This window comes from Notamacropus eugenii, chromosome 1 (genome assembly GCF_028372415.1).
Source record: "Notamacropus eugenii isolate mMacEug1 chromosome 1, mMacEug1.pri_v2, whole genome shotgun sequence".
Taxonomy (NCBI): domain Eukaryota; kingdom Metazoa; phylum Chordata; class Mammalia; order Diprotodontia; family Macropodidae; genus Notamacropus; species Notamacropus eugenii.
In genome coordinates, this window is record NC_092872.1 from 57,055,629 (window position 1) to 57,072,624 (window position 16,996).

The following is a 16,996-nucleotide window of genomic DNA, read 5'->3' on the forward strand; positions in this document are numbered from 1 at the left end:
TTTCCTTTGGCAGAGAGATGTTAAATTACAGGTACAGAATGAGGAATAAATTTTAGATACATCCAATGTGTTGGCTTTTTTTTCCCTACTGTGCTTATTTATCACAGGGGAGGGAGGGATACAATGGAGGAGGGAGGGAACAACATGGGGGGGGGGATCATGGGAAAGTGACAGTAATATAAAAGAGTGACAACATTTTAAAAGGGGAAGGGAGGGAAAAACTCATGTCTGAGACTCAGCACCATGATGTTCTGGTGAAATACAACAAAGAACAGAAAACTGAGAAATGGGTTTCTTTATATTTTCTCCATTTTATCTGTCTGGTCTGGGCATTGCTGGGTGAGTGGGAACCATCACAGGATGAGGAAGGGGCCTCATCATTGGAGGGCCAGGCATCATAGGCATGTGGCCTCCCATGGGCATTCTCATGCCAGGAGGCAGCCTCACAGGCCTCATTCCAGGAGGCGGGGTGTGGGACCATCATGCTAGGGTGAACAGATGGGATCATAGGCCCTCCTAGTGGAGGAGCTGAGAATAGGTTGGGAGAAATTCTTGCTGGAATTCAGTGATTGTTTTATCAGTCAGGCTCTGGACTTGTTCTTCCATCCATTTTTGATAATAGTCTCTCACATTCTCTTCGTGCTTCCTCCTGCTGCAGTGTGTCCTCCTCACAGATGGAGAATCATGAGTGACGTACGTATCCCAGCAATCACAAAAAAACTTGGGGTATGATGATGCACAGTTTGCCTTGTTCTGGCCAATGTATTTTCAAAACAGATTGTCCGGGTTCCTCACCTTCCTCACTGTATCTGTTAACAAGTTGTCCACATATAAGGATAACTTCAGGATGTTCTTATCTGACAGATAAAATGGGACCCAGCTCTTCAGACAGAAATTCAGCAGGGATCCTAAAGAACGGACTGCATTCCAGGAACAAGAAGACAAGGACACATGACTGCCAACTGCCTGAAGTACCTGGTTGACCATAGGAGGGAGAGGGAAAGAGAGGAGGAGAGAGGAAAAGGGGGAGAGAAGGAGGGAAAAAGGGAGAAGGTGATAGAAAGCAATAGAGAACAAACAACCAACCAGGTACAGCTTGCTCATGGGAGAGAGGGTTGTGGTTGCTATTCCTTGATCTCTTTGAAAAACAGATGTAATAGTGGTATTGCTAGGTCAACTGGCATGCAGTTTTATAGCACTTTGGCCTATCTCTAAATTGTTCTTCAGCATGGTTGGACCAGTTTACAATTCCACCAACAATGCATCAGTGTACCTATTTTTCCACATCCCCTCCATCATTTGTTATTTTCCTTTTTTTGACTTCAATCTTTTCCAACATCAGGGTCTTTTCCAATGAGTCCTGTCTTCTCATTATGTGGTCAAAGTATTTAAGCTTCAGCTTCAGTATTTGACCTTCCAGTGAATAGTCTGAATCAATTTAAGTATTAACTGATTTGATCTCTTTGCTGTGTCCAAGGGACTCTCAAATGCCTTCTCCAGTACCACCATTTGAAAGCATCAATTCTGTGACACTCAACTTTCCTTGTAGTCTAAGTCTCACAGTCATACATCACTACTAAAAAAACCAAAGCTTTGATTATATAGACCTTTGTCAGCAAGGTGATATCTGCTTTTTAGTACATTGTCGAGATTTGCCATACCTTTCCTTCCATGGAGCAAGCATCTTTTAATTTCATGGCTACAGTCATCATCTGCAGTAATCTTTGAGCCCCCAAAATATAAAATCTGACACTATTTCCATTTCTTCTCCCTCCATTTGCCAAGAAGTAATGATACCAACTGCCAAGATCTTAGTTTTATGGTTTTTTTTTTATGTTAAGCTTCAAGTCAGCTTTTACAATTATCTCTTTCAACCTCATCAAGAGGCTTCTTAATCCTTTTTCAGTTTCTGCCATCAGAGTGGTATTGTCTACATATCTGAGATTGTTAATATTTCTCCCAGCAACCTTAATTCCAGCTTTTGATTCATCAGGCCTGGATTTTTCATGATATACTCTGCTTATGGGGCAGCTAAGTGGCACAGTGAATAGAGTGCTGCGCCTGGCATCAGGAAGCTCATCTTCCTGAGTTCTAGGCTGACCTCAGACACTTACTAGCTGTATGATGTTGGGCAAGTCACATAAGCCTGTTTGCCTCATTCTCCTCATCTGTAAAATGAGCTGGAGAAAGAAATGGCAAACCATTCCAGTATCTTTGCCAAGAAAATCCCAAATGGGGTCACAAGGAATCTGACACAACTGAATAATAACAACAAAACGCTGCATAGCAGTTAAATAAGAGCACAATATGTAGCTTTATTGTACTTTTCCACTCTTAAATCAATCAGTTGTTTCATGTTTGATTATAGATGTTGCTTCTTGACCAACATATACATTTCTCAAGAAACAAAGTAGATGGTATGGCACTCCTATCCCTTTGAGGATTTACCATATATTCTTGTGATCCACAGTCAAAAGCTGCAGTGTCATCAATGAAGCAGAAGTAGATGTTTTTCTGGAATTCCTTTTTCTGGAATTTTCTGGAATTCCCATTCTCCATAAATCCAGTGAATTTGGCATTTTGGTCTCTAATTCCTCTGCCTCTTTTGAAAACCATCTTTTATCATTTTAATTAGTCTATGGCTAGTTTTTGCCAAATTGCTTTCTAGTTTTCTTCTCAATTTTTGTCAAATTGTAAGTTCTTACCCCAAAAGCTTGGGTCTTTGAGTTTATCAAGTACTAGATTACTATGGTTATTACTACTATGTATTGTGTACCTCCACTGATATTCCATTTTGTTTCTCAGCCAAGGACTAGATTGTTTTAACGATTACCACTTTATAATATGGCTTGGAATCTCGTACTTGCTGGGTCACTTTCCTTCACATTTTTTCACTGATTCTTTTGAGTCAATGAAATCCTGCTGGGTTTTGTTGGTGATATATAGAAATGCTGATGATTTATGTGGGTTTATTTTATATCCTGGCACTCTGCTAAAGTTATTAATTGTTTCAATTGATTTTTAGTTGATTCTCTAGGGTTCTCTATATATACCAGCATATCATCAACAATAAAGTGAGTTTTGTTTCCTCATTGCCTAATCTTATTTTTCAATTTCTTTTTCTTGTTGTGTTGCTACAGCTAGCATTTCTAGTAAAATATTGGATAATAATGGTGATGGATCACCTTGCTTCATCCCTAATCGTATTGAAAAGATTTCTAGTTTTGTCTCCATTATAGATAATGCTTGCTCTTAGTTTTAGATAGATACTATTTATCATTTTAAGAAAAACTCCACTTATCCCTATGCTTTCTAGTGTTTATAATGGGAATAGGTGTTGTATTTTGCCAAAAGCTTTTTCTGTATCTATTGATGTAATTTTTATTGTTTTTGTTATTGTTTTGGTTAATTATACTTATAGTTTTCCTAATAATAAGCCATCCCTGCATTCCTGGAATAAATCCAGCCCAGTTATAGTGTATAATTTTTGTGATATATTGCTGAAATTTCATTGCTAGTATTTTATTTAAAATTTTTACATCAATATTCATTAGGAAAATTGGTCTATAGTTTTCTTTCTATGTTTTTCTGGTTTAGGTATCAAAATCATATTTGTGTCATAGAAAGAATTTGATAGGACTCCTTTACCAGTTTTTTTCAAATAGTTTATCTAATATTGGAATTGTCCTTTAAATGTTTGGTAGAATTCATTCATAAATCCGTCTGGTCTTGGATGTTTTTCTTTAGGGAGCTCATTTATGAGTTGTTAAATTTCTTTTTCTAAGATAGGGTTATTTAAATATTCTATCCCTTTTCTATTAATCTGAGAAATTGTGGGGTGGTTTTGTATTTTTTTAATTGAGGAGGAAAGGCAAGGCAATTGGGGTTAAGTGACTTGCCCAAGATCACATAGCTAGTAAGTATCGAGTGTCTGAAGCCAGGATTGAACTCAGGTCCTCCTGACTCCAGGAGCGGGGTTCTATTCACTGTGCCACCTAGCTGTCCCAGTAATTGATATATTTGTAAACATTCAGCCATTTCATTTAGGATGTCAATTTTATTGGTATATAATTGGGCAAAATAGCTCCTAATAATTGTTTTAATTTCACTTTCACGGACTGTGTATTCACCTTTTTCATTTTTGATACTAGTAATTTTGTTTTCTTCTTTTTTAAAAAATCAAAGTAACCAATGTTTTGTCTATTCTATTGTGTTTAAAGAAAACAGCTCCTAGTTTTATTTATTAGCTCAATGGGATTTTTTAACTTTCAATTTTATTAATCTCTCCTTTGATTTTCAGGATTTCTATTTTGATGTTTAATTCGGGATTTAAAATTTGTTCCTATTTTTTTTTTGGAGGGGACATCGAATGCCCCATTCATTGGTCTTCTCATTCTTTCTTTTATTGTGGATAAGCATTTAGAAATACATGTGTTCCCCTACATACTTCTTTGGCTACATCCCATAAACTTTGGTATGTTATCTCATCATTATCTTAATAAACTATTATTTCTGTTATTTGTTCTTTGACTCATTCACTCTTTAGGATTTGATTATTCTGTTTCCAATTAATATTTAATCTCTGCTTCCAAGGCCCTTTGTTGAATGTAATTTTTGTTGCATTATGGTCTGAAAAGAGTGTGTTCAATATTTCTGCTTTTGTGTATTTGCAGTTTTTATGCCCTAATACATGGTCAGTTTTTTTGAAGGTGCCATATACGGTTGAGACAAAGATATACTACTTTTATGCCCTACTGTTTTCATAGTTATATCTGTGGGCCTGAAAGTTTTTGGTGCTTCCATGGTAGTCTGGGGAGTAGTCTGTTCAGTGCCCTCGTGAATTGTGCTCTGGTCCTTAGCCAGGTAGGGCCACTGTTCTCTTGTAACCACAATTCCTCTCATCCCTGGAACTTCTGCCAGTACCCAGAAAGGTTTTTACTCCCTTGTGACTGCAAGTGCTCCTTTCAATCCTGAAACCGTGACCTGGAAGGGGGTAATAGGCAATGGAATTGTCAGATTGTACCTGATTCAGCACTCAGTGCTAACACAGGGGTCCCCTGAGTCTCTTTCTAACGAAGAGTTCAATTACCTCACCATCTGTGGGCACTGGGCATTCCTGGTACTACTGAGATAGCTGCTGACACCACTACCCTCCAACAATGATCCTTATACTTGGAATAATGATTTCCTTCCTCTCTTCTCTTTTCTACCTCTTGAAATCCTTTAATGTACAGCTCAAGTCTCCCTGAAGCCTTCTCTGACCCACCAGCTGAAAGTAATCACCCCCTTCTTTAGTCTTTCATGATTCTTTTTGGACCTTCCATGTACTTATAATATAGAATTAGAATAATTTTATGTAAGTTTATGTCATTTGAGTGCTAGCCACTACCATAATAAGATTAGATATACTTTTGGGGAGATTCTTACATACAAACACACATACACACGCACACACACGCAATATTCATTGGAAGAATGGGGTCAAACTTGAAGTACAAGGGTAGAGACATATGGTAGACATGTGTGGCAAAGGTGACACAATACCTGGTATCTCAAGGCCAGGAAGTCCTTTCTCTCCTCATTCATTCATTCAGGCCCCTTTGGATGCAGTGTTATTTTGCTGGGCTCCCAGGATCTAGTCCTCTCACAGGATGAATCTTATTTGTCAGGGCAAACTTCTTGAAGCTGCTTCCTCTCTCAATCTTTATTTGTGTCAGTCTGGAGTATGGATTTTTGTTCTTAACTCCTTGCAATGTCTTCTACTGGTCCAGTATCTAAGCTTTCACTGCTATATGGTCAATATGGGAATGATGGGGAAACATTCCCCCTTCCCTCTTACCTTTCATATAGGACCAAATGGGTATGACAGATTGGCTTAGTCCCTCACTAGATGTTTCCTGTGTGGTGTCAATTGTCTTCACCCAATGGCCAAGGTCCTATGAGCTTGAGACACAATAACTGTATGTGCTAACTTCGTAAGCCCTTGACCTAATTGTCTCCAGACTATTACTAAGAATTAAAGGACCCTAACTTATTGTTGTTGGCCTAAAGTCCTAAGCCTAATAGCTTAATTTTAGACTTGACCTCAGATGTTCCCCTACCAACAATCTATAATTTAATAGATCTGCTATTAAGTTTACAAACCTTTTGACTACAGGAAATTGCCTCTAAGAGTAGGGACATTGCAGGAAAAAAATATCTCCCCAATTTTATGTCAGTTCCGGGCAGGAGTAGATTGTCAACTTGCATTCAGTGAGCCTTAGAGTCTGCCAGGTGTCAGTGGAGAAATTGAGTCAGGAGAATCCTACCTCAGCCCAGGCAGAACAGCCGCTCTCCCACCCTTCCCATGAGATCACCTTTTTCAGTTCATACCAGCATCTCACAGGCTTACTGACATCGTGGATTGAAGGCTCAGACCACCTTTGTTGCTATGCAGAAGAACAGTCACTTAATAGTCCCACAGCATCTTAAAGTTCCAATAACCAGGTTTCAGATATGACTATAATTTCACATTGGCTAAGGAACATCTTTTGAGGCAAGTCTTAAGTGGCTTACATGCCTTTCTATACTTGTTCGAGTTCCTGCTTAAATAACAATCATAAAATCAAATTTACCATTAAAACCTTAACTTTTCCATCAATGCCAAATTTTACCCAAAGTTACCTGCCTCTAGGAGACTTAGACTAAAATTCATTTCCCCAAACTAAAGATGTCTCTGATTTAGTCTCAGTAATTAATTGTCAATTGTTTTAATACTAATTGCTTTTACGTCACTTTGTAACCTGTCCAATTTTTCTCCCCATCTGTCCCCTCCTGCCACCCCCTAATACCTTGCATTCTGATTACCCTTTCCCTCAATGAGCCCTCCCTTCTATCACACCCCACCCTTCCCTTATCCCCATCTTCTCTCTTTCCTTGTAGAGCAAGATAATTTTCTATACCCCATTACTTGTGTTTCTTATTTCCTGGTTATATGCAATAATAATTCTCAACATTAGTTTCTAATACTTTGAATTCCACCTTCTTTCCCTCCCTCCCTCCCTATCCCCACTGAGAAGGCATGCAATTCAATACAGGCTATATATGTGTCATTTTGCAAGACTTCCGTAATAATCATGTTGTATAATACCAACTATCCTACTCTATCCCTCCTTATTTTTTTATTCCTTCATTTGACCTTGTCCCTTCCCAAAAGTGTTTATTTCTAGTTACTCTCTTCTCCCATTTGTCCTCCCTTCTATCATCCCCCTCACCCCACTTGTCCCCTCCTCCCCTACTTTTCTGTAGTGTAAGATATTTTCATACCAAATTTAGTGAGCATATTATTCCCTCCTTAAGCCATATGTGAAGGGAGTAGCTTCACTTTTCACCCTCTCCCCTTCTCCCATTTCTCCTCCATTGAACAAGATTTTTCTTTATCTCTTTTATGAGTTATAGTCTGCCCCACTCCATTTCTCCTTTCTCCTCCCAATATTTTCCTCCCTTACCCCTTAATTTCTATTTTATCTTTCTTTTGTGGATATCATCTCTTCTGATTCAACATAGCCTATACTGTGTGTGTGTGTGTTTGTATGTACAATCCCTCTACCTACCCAAATACTGAGAAAAGTCTCAAGACTTATAAATATTTTCTTTCCATGTAGGAATGTAAATAGTTCAGCTTTAGAAAGTCTTTTATGATTTCTCTTTCCTGTTTACCTTTTCATGCTTCTTTTGATTCTTGTGTTGGAAAGTCAAATTTTCTACATAGTTCTGGTCTTTTCCTCAATATGGATGCTTGAAAGTCCTCTATATCATTGAATGACCATTTATTCCCTTAAAGTATTATATTCAGTTTTGCTGGGTAGGTGATTCTTGGTTTTAATCCCATTCCTTTGACTTCTGGAATATTCTTTTCCAAGCCCTTTGATCCCTTAATGTTGAAGCTGCCAGATCCTGTGTTATCCTGATTGTATTTCCACAATACTCAAATTGTTTCTTTCTAGCTGCTTGCAGTATTTTCTCCTTGACCTTGGAACTCTGAAATTTGGTCACAATATTCCTAGGAGTTTCTCTTTTCAGGTCTCTTTCAGGAGATGATTGGTGAATTTTTTGAATATTTATTTGCCCTCTGGTTCTAAAATATCAGGACAGTTTTCCTTGATAATTTCATGGAAGATAATGTCTAGGCTCTTTTTTTAATCATGGCTTTCAGGTAGTCCCATAATTTTTAAATTGTCTCTCTTGGATCTATTTTCCAAGTTAGTTGTTTTTCCAATAAGATTTTTCATATTATCTTCTATTTTTTCAAACTTTTGGTTTTGTTTTCTAACTGCTTGGTTTATCTCATAGTCATTCATTTCCCTGAACTTAATTCTCTCTTTCAAAGAACTATTTTGTTCAGTGAGCTTTTGAACCTTCTCCATTTGGCTAATTCTGCTTTTTAATGCCTCCTTCTCCTCACTGGCTTTTTGGACCTCTTTTTCCAATTGAGTTAGCCTCTTTTTAAAGGTGTTATTTTCCTCAGCATTTTTTTGGTTCTCCTTTAGCAAGCTGCTAACTCACTTTTCAAGCTCTTCTATTGCCTAACTTCAGTTTAAGTTCACTTTGGAGGCCCTGGAGGCAAGAGTCTTAACTTCCTGTGACAGTAAGCCTTGTTCTTCCTCATCCAAAAGGATGGGAGGAGACACCTATTCACCAAGAAAGTAACCTTCTATTGTCTTATTTTCTTGTGGGGGTGGGGCCATCACTCAGGACTGGGGTTTAGATCAGCTGCTCCCTACTGCTAGAGGCTTTAAGCTGAGCTGCCTGAACAATGGATCCAGGTTGCTTCCTGGCCTCCATAGCTGCCCACAGTCTGCTGTTGTGGCCTCTGCTGTCACCTGGGGCTATTGTTGGAGAAACCCTGTTCCCTCTCGCCCAGCTAGGAAAGCCCTCCCCCACTGACCTTTGGAGCTTTCTTTGTTGCTTGTGGGTTGAGGTATCTGGGACCTTCCCTGCTAGGAACTCTTCCCGGAGGTCTGTTCAGGTCCTGTTCCTCCCAGTGCCATGTGGCCAGGGCTGTGCTCCACTCCACTCAGCATCCCATGAGATAGACCTTTCCTGTTGGCCTTCTGGGTTACCTTTGGCTGGAAATCTCTTTCACTCTGTTGTTCTGTGGCTTCTGCTGCTCTAGACTTTGTTGAGAGTCAATTTTTACAGGTATTTTGTGGATTGTGGGGGAAGTGCTAGAGTATATGTGTCTTTCTACTCTGCCATCTTGGCTGCGCCCACCTCAAGGTGTTATTCTTGATTGTATAAATTGCTCTTCTGGTTCTGCTCACTTCATTCTCTATCAGTCCATACTTCCCAGGATTCTCTGAAACTATCTCTTTCATAATTTCTTACAGGGCAATAGTATTCCATTATATTCATAGACCACATTTGTTTAGCAATTCTTTAATTTTCTGAGGTGTGAACTAAGGCATCACCTTAAATTCTAATTCTTTGCATTGTGTTTTATTCTTCCCCTTTTAATCCTCTGCTTCAGGATCAGGAAGTTTGCTTTGCTTCTTCCTATTTCCTCCCAGTATTATCTATTCCTATCAACCTTCCACTTCCCCATCCTCCCCATCCTCATCTGTTTCCTTACTGAGTTTTGTGCATTTCTACACCAAACTTTATGAGGGCAGGCATGTTCAAACCTTTAACCAGTGAAGAGTAAGGCTTATTTGGTGTCCATTATCCCTACACCTATCTCTTCATTTGTGTAATCTCACACACCCCAATTAAGAAAAATAGCAAATTCCATTCTCTTCTTCCTTGCCTTTTCTACCCTGATATATTACAATGACCCTCCTCTTACTCCTTGAGAACAGAACCAACCTACCTATTTTCTCAGTACTCTTTGAAGAAATTAAGATGTTGAAGAGTCACTTCTTTTTCTCCATTAGAATGTTAGCATGACATCACCTTACATCTATCAATTACTCAGAGGAGAAGAACGTGAGCTTGGTGACCTTGCACAGCCCTTCTTCACTCAAATGAAAGTCAACTGCAAGTCATGTCAACAAACACAACCTGTGAGTGAATAGCAGCTTCTTCCCTCTCCTGTCCTCTCCTCTTCTCTTTTTCCTCTAGTGTTCTACTCAGGGGAAAGTCTACTCCATGACCAAAAGCTGCTTTTATTCTTTGGGTTTACTGGTTACATCTCTTGCTCAAAGAGCGAGTTTTAAACCCAATTCACTCTGGAGCTCATAGACTGGACAAATCCCCACCTACCTAGCACAGAGCGAATGTAACAACTAAATAGTAATTGCTTCTCTTTTACCCAAGAACCTTGAGGGTCTTCCCCTCCCAGTTTGATTTTTTTTTTTAAATTAAAGAAGCCATCACTTGAGTAACTTAAAGAAGTCTATTCATCGAATGGGTGTACTTCACTCAAAGTGAGAATGTGATAAAACCTTAACCTGAAAGGGCCAGGGTCTCACATTGCATCCTGGGTCATCTCCAGTTGTTCTGATAAATGTCAGGCCACTGAACCTAGATGGCTCAGGAGAAGAAATTGAGGTTGGTGACCTTGCACAGCCCTTCCTCACTGAAATCAGTCAACTGCAAGTCATGTCATCATCTTGATGTCATGGTCCTCTTTGAGAACAAAGGACAAATGCAACAATCAATTACTCAAATATATTTTGAGAAACCTTCCTAGGTGTCTCTGTACTCTTGTATTTGTATTTCAACATTCTTACTTAGCTCTTCATTAAAATAATCCAAAGTCCTCTAATCCATTAAAGTTTCACCTTTTCCTTTACAGGATTAGACTCCACCTTAAAAGGTAAGTTATTGGTTGTAAGCCTCTTTTAATTTTTTAAATATTGTATCCCAAGATCTCTGTTTTCATGGAAGCTGCCAGGTGTGATCTTGATTATGTTCTCTCTACTTAAACTACTTATTTTCTGAATGCCTGAAGTTTTGGTGTTTTTTGGTTTCTTTCTGGTGGATTCTTTTAATTTTTATTTTGCTTTCTAGTTCTAATATATTTGGGCAGTTTTTATTATAATTTTTCAACAAATTGTGTTCAGGCTTTTATTTTATTAAAAAACAACATTTTATTATTTACTTTTAAATATTCTTTTCTTTTAATTCTCTCCCTCCCTTGCATCCCCTCCCACATTCACTGAGAAGGCAAGCAACATCAATTATACATGTGAAATCATGCAAAAACACATTTCTATATTAGCCATATTTTTTAAAAGCATGAAAAAGAAGTTGAGAAAATTATACTTCCAATTTGCATTCAGAGTTCATCAGTTCCTTTTCATCATTAGTCCTTTGGAATTGTTGTATTGTTTGGAATTGTTTGGAATCAGGGTAGCCAAGTCTTTCACAACCAATCATTACATCATTGCGGCTACTATGCACAATGATCTTCTGGTTCTTCTCACTTCATTTTGCATCAGTTCATATAGTTCTTGTCATTCTTTTTTTTCTAAAACCACCCCCTTGTCATTTCTTATAGTACAATAGCATTCCATCACAATCATATACCACAACTTGTTCATCCACTCCCCAATTGATGAGCATTCCCCCAATTTCCAGTTCTTTACCACCACAAAAAAAAAGTTGCTACATTTTTTTTTTTTTACACATAGTCCTTTTCCTTTTTCTATGATGTCTTTGGGATACAGATCTAGTAGTAATATTTCTGGGTCAAAGAATATGCACAGTTTTATAATACTTTAGTCATAGTTCCAATTTTTTTTCCAGAATGATTAGACAAGTTCACTACTCCACCAACAATGCATTAGTGTAACTATTTTTCCCTGATACCTCTCCAGCATTTGTCATTTCTGATAGGTGTAAGGTGGTACTTCAGATTTGTTTTAATTTGCATTTCTCTAATCAATTTAGAGCATTTTTTCAAATAACTAGAGGTAGTTTTGACTTCTAAAAACTGTGTATTTACATCCTTTGACCACTTATCAATTGAGGAATGGCTATTTTTTAAAAGAAATTTTGACCCAGTTCTATACTCATTATATATTTGAGAAATGACACCTTTATCATAGAAACTTGCTGTAAAACTTTTTGCTACTACTTCATTGTCTTTGGTACCTTTTAACACAATATAGTTTCCCTGATCTCTTTTAATTAGGTCTATTTTTGCTTTTGTTTTGTCATCTGATCAATTCTGCAGGCTTTCATGATATCAAGTGAGATCATGTGCTACCACTGCTTTTTTTTAATTCAGCAGAAGCCTATTAGTTTCTGCTTAAGCCCTTTAACTCCATGTGTATTTTTGTTTCAAAAGTGTCTCTTGCAAACAACATATTGTTGAATTCTGGTTTCTAATCCACTCTGTTTTCTGCTTTTGTTTAATGGCTTTGTTCATCTCATTCACATTCAGTTATGATTATTGTGTATTTGTCTCCACCCTATTTTCTTGTTTCTTCCTCTTTTTATCCTATCCTTCTTCAAGTCTATTTTGCTTCTGACTGCTGCCTCCCTTAATACGCCCTTTCCTTTATCATCCCCTTTTTAAAAATCCTCTTCTCCTATTTCCCTATTGGGTAAGTTACATCTTTCTATATAACTGTGTATATATAGTCTTCCTTGTTTAAAATAATTTCATTGAGAGTGAGGCTCAAGCATTATTTGCCACCCCCTCTCTATTTTCCCCTCCTTTGTAAAAGCTCTTCTCGTGCACCTTTTATGTGAGAAAAAATTCCCATTCTACCTCTCGTTCCTTCTCCATTGCATCCCTCTTTCTTACCACTTCAATTTTTTTGGAGATCATACCAACATAATCGACACACTCTTTCCATGTCAACTCCTTTTAACAGTCCTAATAATGGTAAAATTCTTAGGAGTTACATGTATCACCTTCTGATATAGGAATGTAAACAGTTTAACTTTATTAACTCCCTTTTGAGTACTCTTTCATGTTTATCTTTTTTGGGTTTCTTGAGTCTTGTGCTTGAGCATCAAAATTTCTATTTAGCTGTGTTTTCCTTAGGAATGCTTAGAAGTTCTCGATTTCATTAAATGTGTATTTCTCCCCTGAAAGATTATACTCAGTTTTGCTAGGTAGGTTACTGTTTTTTGTTGCTGTTGTTTTTGGTAATCCTAGCTCCTTTACCTTCTGGAATATCATATTCTTCCACCCATTTAATGGAAAAGCTGCTAAATCTTGTGGGATTCTGACTGTGGCTGCACAATATTTGAATTATTTCTTTCTGGCTGCTTGGAATATTTTCTTTTTGATCTGGGAGCCCTAGAACTTGGCTAGAATATTCCTTTGAGCTTTTATTTTGGAATCTCTTTCAGGAGATCAATGGATTCTTTCAATTTCTACGTTACCCTCTGAATCTAAGACATCAGGACAGTTTTCCTTGATAATTTCTTAAAATATGGCTGTTGCTTTGATCATGACTTTCAGGTAGTTTAATAATTCTTAAATTATCTCTCTTCAATCTATTTTCCAGGTCAATTGATTTCTGATTAAATAGTTCAAATTTTCTTTTCTTTTTTCACTCTTTTGACTTTGTTTTATTGTTTCTTGCTGTCTCATGGAGTCATTAGCTTTCATTTGCCCAATTCTAATTTTTAAGGAATTGTTTTCTTCATTGAGATATTTTTACTTCTTCTTCCATTTGGCCAGTTCTGCTTTCTAAGGTGTCTTTTTCTTCTGTGAACTTTTGTATTACCTTTCCCATCTGGCCAATTCTTTTAAAAGTGTTATTTTCTTTAGAGGATCTTGTATGTGTGTGCATGTGCGCGTGTGCCTCTTTAACCAAGCTGTTAATTATCTTGTCATAATTTTCTTGAATTGTTCCCATTTCTTTTCCCATATATTTCCTCTACCACTCCTATCTCTTTAATGCTTCCATGAATTCTTGTTGGGTTTGGACCCAATTAGCAGTTTTCTTTGAGGCTTTTTGGGTAGCTATTTTCATGTTGTTGTCTCCTGAGTTTGGTCTTTCCTGCCACTATAGTAACTTTTAATGGTAAACTTTTTCGTTGTTTTTTTATTCATTTTCCCAATCTATTTCTTGACTTTAGATTTTATATTAAAGTTGGGCTCTGCTTAACTAGGGGTGAGAAGACACTCAAGACTTTTGGCTTTTTCATGTTACTGTTTCCAGAGCTAGTTCAGGAATGGGGAACCTCTGCTAGTTCCTCATACTTCCAGAATGGTCTGATCCAGGAAAGTTATAGTCACTGCTCTCCTAATCTGCACTCTAGTCTTTACTCAGAATGGACCCTTGGCCCTGTTCCATTGTGACTGACTACCAACACTCTCTCCACCCTGCAACTGCAACCCAGAATTGTGTATGAGCAACAGAGTTGTCCATCAGAGCCTGTACCTAGTGCCAGCAAAGGGTGCCCTGTAATCACTTTCTACTAGTTGTCTGACTCCTATACCATCTTTAGGCTGAGAACTAAGCTGCTTCTACTGAGTCCCATTTGTATTTCCTATATATCTTAAATATGGTGTGAGATGCTGATTTAAATTAATCTCTGCCAAACTGCTTTTCATTTTTCTAAGGTTTTTTTTTTTGAATAGTGAATTCTTACCCAAATAGTTGGAATCTTCAAGTTTATTAACCACAATGCTACTGTGTTTAATTACTTCTGGATCTTGTATACCTAATCTGTTGCACAGGTCAACTCTTCTATTTTTAAAATTAGCAACAAATAATTTTGAGGATCATAGTTTGGTATTATAGTTTGAGATCTTGTCCTTCTAGACTGCAAACTGTTGCTACTGTTCTATGTGTGTGAGCTCCAGATAGGCCTATACCCTGATGCCACAAACTTCTCTTGCTCACCTCTTAAGTTTTCTTAGGCTGGAAAAAAATCTCATCCCAACTTTTTGTTGGTTCTGCTACTCCAAGATATGATTTGAGTCATTATTTTAAAATTGTTTAAAGGGGAATGGTGGGATAGTTCAGCAGAATGGCTGCCAATAATGTGCCATCTTAGCTCTGTCCCACATGTTTAGGCTTTTTTTTTTTTAAAGAAAAATCATTTTCAAGGAGTCCAATGATTTTAAAGTTTTCTTCTATTTTCTTCAATCTTTTGATTTTGCTTTAATCTTTGATGCTTTGATCTTGCTGTCTCATAGGCATTACAATATTTTGTTTGATCTATTCTAATTTTCAGGGAGTTTCTGAGATAAAACTTAGCATTTTCTCTTCTAAGCTACTTATTCTCCTTTCAATTCTTTCCTTGGGAGTTTTAAAATTCATTTAAAAATTCTTGCTTTAAGAAAACCATTTTTTTTCTTTTGAGGGTTTGCAGTTATAATGAAATTACTTTGAAGAAGTCTAAATTTGCAATAATTGTTTCATGATGCCAGATTTTCTTTCATTCATTCATCTCCTAAGCACTTGGGCTTTGTGATGAGGTCTGACTCCAACTGCTGATGACTTTGCTGGTGCCTCCTTTCCTAGGCAACAAGTACTTATTAAGCACTAAGTCAAAGGCACTTTGTTGAATGCTGGGGAATATAAATACAAGCAAAAAAGACAAGTCCCTGTCTTCAAGGGGCTTATATTCTAACGTGGGAATACAATAGGCAAAAGGGAACTAAAAAGGAGATAGGGAAAGAACAAAAGTATAACATCTGGAACATGGGTTAGAAGTCTAGAAAGTCAAAAACACAGATAGAAGATGAAGGTTGGCTGACCTGCTCCCCCCCTCCCCAAAATGGAGGAACCTAGAGGAACTCACCACTGGGAGAAAGGGAACTACATGGAAGAGGTTAGTTCCTGATAAGACTGCAGATGAAGCACAGTGTTAAAAAATTGTCTGGGAGGTTCTAGCTGACATAGAGAGGAAGTTCTGGGATGGAAATCACAGTAATTTCTCCTTGAATTTCTTGATTATTATTTGGTTGTGTGAAGCTAGTAGTCTTTTGCCAAAACAAATATGTGGGAGATGCATGGCTTGTCTCTTGTTTAGGCAGCTGTGTAGGGAGTCCCATTTGTATTCCCTACATATCTTGAATATGGTGTGAGATGTTGATTTAATCTCTGCCAAACTGCTTTTCATTTTTCTAAGTATTTTTTAAGTAAATTTTTTACCCAAAGGGTTGGAGCCTTCAAGTTTATTAAAACACAATTGCTTCTGGATTTTGTATACCCAATGTGTTCCACTGGTCACCTTTTCTATTTTTTAATTAGTAACAAATAATTTTGAGGATTAAAACTTGGTATTGAAGCTTGAGATCTTGTCCTTTTAGACTGCTGTCTTTCCCACTTTTTCTCATTATCTTTCCAATTTGTGTACTTTTGTTCCTCCAGTGAATTTTTAAAAAATGTCTTTTGTTATATTGTCTAATTTCCTCCTATATTACCTTACTCTCTTCCTTTTGGTCATTCAATATAACAATTATGTTTAAAGAAGAAAGGAAAATTAGCAAAAATGATCACACACAAAAAACCTGACCATATATGCAATGCAATAGTCCTTATCTATGAAATCCTTCTCTCCCACCTCTCCAAATCAGTGGGTGGTGATATATTACCTACCAGGAAAAAAAGTTGTAATTTTGAAATATTCATTTGTGATTATTTTGTATTTCCATGTGTATTTCCATACACATTATCATCACTGTATAACTTTCTTGGCTCTGTTTACTTCACTTTGCATCAGCTCACGGAAGCCTTTGTATGCTTCTCTACAGTCATCATATGCATTTTTAAAATTTTTTTAAAATGTTCAAGCATTTTCTTTTCTTCCTTCTACCTCTTCCTCCACTGAGGGAAAAAAAAAACCCCAAACCACTGTAACAAATAAGCATAGCGAAACAAAACAAATTCCTACGTTGTTCATGTCCAAAAATGTGTTTCATTCTGCATTATTAGCATACGTTCTGCCTGTTAGGAAGTGGGAAACATTCTTCATTGCTGGTTTTCTGGAATCATGGTTAAATCACTGTGATCAGAATTATTAAGGTTTTCAAAATTGCTTTTTAGATTAGTGTTACAGTATACATTGTTTTCCTGGTTCCTGAAACTTACTTCACTCT

The 16,996-nt window shown here is 37.3% G+C and overlaps 1 pseudogene; it reads right to left on the bottom strand.

Moving 5' to 3' along the window:
* Positions 1 to 312: 312 nt before the first annotated feature.
* Positions 313 to 2,616, bottom strand: LOC140501838 (U1 small nuclear ribonucleoprotein C-like; annotated as a pseudogene).
* Positions 2,617 to 16,996: the final 14,380 nt, after the last annotated feature.